The sequence below is a fragment of the Pagrus major genome, chromosome 19 (genome assembly GCF_040436345.1).
Source record: "Pagrus major chromosome 19, Pma_NU_1.0".
In the NCBI taxonomy this organism is placed as follows: domain Eukaryota; kingdom Metazoa; phylum Chordata; class Actinopteri; order Spariformes; family Sparidae; genus Pagrus; species Pagrus major.
Window position 1 is genome coordinate 559,559 of NC_133233.1, and position 3,272 is coordinate 562,830.

The following is a 3,272-nucleotide window of genomic DNA, read 5'->3' on the forward strand; positions in this document are numbered from 1 at the left end:
TTCGGAGGCTGAAGGCAGTTTAGGCAGAGCAATGAAATGAACAGACTTGGAGAATCTGTCCACGATGGTGAGTATGGTGGTGTTACCTTGAGAAACGGGTAGACCAGTTACGAAGTCCAGGGCTATGTGGGACCACGGCCTGCCGGGCACGGGAAGCGGACGGAGGAGGCCAGCGGGTGGACGGTGAGTTGGCTTGTTGCGGGCGCAGACAGTGCACGCCAACACAAAATCCCTGATGTCCTTGACCATGGTGGACCACCAGAAATGGCGCTGGATAAGTTCCGTTGTTCGGGTTATCCCTGGGTGACAGACAAACCGAGACGTGTGTCCCCACAACAAGACCTGCGGACGAACCACGTCGGGAACAAACAAACAGTTCGGGGGACCACCCCCTGGGTCTGGGTCACTCTCCTGTGCCGATCTCACCACCGACTCGATCTCCCAGGTAACACCCGCCACGAGACAGGCAGCAGGCAGGATGGTGTCCGGGCTCAAGGGTCTCTCCTTGGTCCCCACAAACATCCGAGAGAGAGCGTCTGGTTTGACATTCTTGCTGCCAGGGCGATAGGTGAGAGAGAAGTTGAATCTGCCAAAAAACAATGCCCATCGGGCCTGACGAGAGTTTAACCTTTTAGCAGTCTGAATGTAGGACAGGTTCTTATGATCAGTCCATACCACAAATGGTCTCTCAGCTCCCTCCAGCCAGTGTCTCCACTCCTCAAGGGCCATTTTGACTGCGAGCAGCTCCCGGTTCCCCACGTCGTAATTCCGCTCTGCAGAAGAGAGTTTGCGAGAAAAGAAAGCACATGGGTGAACCCTATCATCACCTGGTGACCGCTGGGACAGGACAGCTCCCACGCCTATATCGGAGGCGTCCACCTCTACAATGAACTGCAGCGCTGGATCAGGTTGAACCAAGATGGGTGCTGAGGAAAACCGCTCTTTAAGTTCCTGAAAGGCAGCTTGAGCATCTGGGGACCAAACAAAAGGCACAGACGGAGAGGTGAGACGAGTTAACGGCGAGGCAACCTGACTGTAGTTGCGAACAAACCGCCTGTAGAAATTAGCGAAGCCCAGGAAGCGTTGTAGTTGCTTCCGTGTCGCCGGTGTCTCCCACTCTACCACGGCCTGTACCTTAGCCGGATCGGTCCTCACCTGTCCGCTCTCCAGGATGTAACCAAGAAATGTCACAGAGGATGAATGAAACTCACATTTCTCGGCCTTAACAAACAACTTGTTGTCGTAGAGTCTCTGTAACACCTGACGAACATGGGTGACATGCTCGTCCAAGGTCCGGGAGAAAATTAAAATGTCATCAATGTACACAAAAACTGACCTGTTGAGCATGTCGCGGAGAATGTCATTTACCAGAGCTTGAAATATGGCTGGTGCGTTGGTGAGTCCAAATGGCATTACCAGGTATTCGAAGTGTCCTAGTGGAGTGTTGAAGGTGGTCTTCCACTCGTCTCCCTCCCTAATCCGGACAAGGTGGTATGCACTTCTCAGATCAAGCTTGGTGAAGATGGTAGCTCCGTGTAGTGGTTCGAAAGCAGAGTTAATGAGTGGCAAAGGGTACTTGTTTTTGACGGTTATATTATTTAACCCACGAAAGTCAATGCATGGTCTCAATGTCTTATCCTTCTTCTTTACAAAGAAAAACCCTGCCCCCAGGGGAGATGATGATGAACGGATAATACCTGAGTTGAGAGACTCATTGATGTATTTCTCCATGGACTCCCTCTCCGGAGCGGAGAGACTGTACAGGCGGCTGGAGGGTAATGGTGCGCCTGGCAGCAGGTCTATGGCGCAGTCGTATGGCCGATGTGGGGGAAGGGAGAGGGCCCTCTCCTTGCTGAACACCTCCGCTAGGTCATGGTACACAGGAGGCACTGAGGTGAGATCCGGAGGTTCTGGTGGAGCCGAGCTAGACACACTGTTATTGCACACTTGAGCGGAGGTTAAACAAATGGAGTGACAAAAGGGACTCCAGCTAGTAATTTTACCCGCTGCCCAATCTATCACTGGGTTGTGTTTTTGTAACCACGGAAGACCCAAAACAAGAGGCGCATTAGCGGAAGGCATGACGTGAAATGACACCCGCTCCCGGTGGTTACCTGCCACCAGTAATGGTAAGTCCTCTGTCTGGCTGGCTATATGGGCTAATATGTCGCCGTTCAAAGTGGTCACAGCCAAAGGGGTAGCTAGCTGGGACACTGGTAATTTAGCCTGTCTTACCAATTCGAGATCTATGATGTTGGAATCTGAACCAGAGTCAACTAAGGCCAACAAAGAAAGGGACTTACCATTAATAAGAATACTAGCCTCAATATTGACACGATTTCGGGGCATAGCAGGCATCATAGCACGACTCACCAGAACCCCGGCTGTGACTGATGAGCCTCGGCGTTTAACCGCAGCTGGCAGGTGGAGAGTTGATGTCCGGCCTCTCCGCAGTAGAGGCATAGATGTTCTCGAAAACGTCTGTTCCTCTCTGCCAAAGAGAGCCGCTGTCTGCCCAGCTGCATGGGTTCCACCCTGTCGGTTGAAGCCGAGACTTGAGGAGCACTCGGATTTCCGATAGTCCCTGAATGTCTCTGGAGCTCCGGGCGGAGCTGCTGGGGGATGGGTCGCAGGGGTTGAGGCCTAGGTCTCTCCCTGCGTCTATCTCTGAGCCTGTTGTCAATTTTAATGGCCAAAGAAATCAACTCCTGAAGTGACTCCACTTCAGCTCTCCCCACCAGGTTATCTTTAACAACATCGTTTAGACCCTTAAAGAAGATGCCCTGCAGAGCCCTGTCATCCCAGCCTAGCTCCATAGCCATGGTCCTGAACTCCACTGAATACTCTGCCGTACTGAGCTGCCCCTGACTTAGACTGAGCAGACGGTTACTCACGTCCCTACTACTAACAGGATGGTCAAACACCGTCTTTAGTTCAGTGGTGAACTGGTCATAGGTAGCATGAGCATTAGCAGAGTTATTCCAAAAAGCTGCCCCCCACGCTCTAGCTCCTCCCGTTAGCAGACTTAGCACATAGGCTATCCTAGTCCTGTCGCTAGCATACGTAGCTGGCTGTTGCTCAAACACTAATGAACATTGAAATAAAAATGAACTACACTCCCCCAACTTTCCCTCATACCGTTTCGGAGCGGGCACAAAAGGCTCTCTGGGTTGGTGATGAGGATGCAGGGGAGCGGGCGCGGGAGGAAGAACCAAAGGCGGAGCAGGTTGGCGTTGCTCCTCGAAGCGAGTAAGGCTGGCGGTGAGATCCTG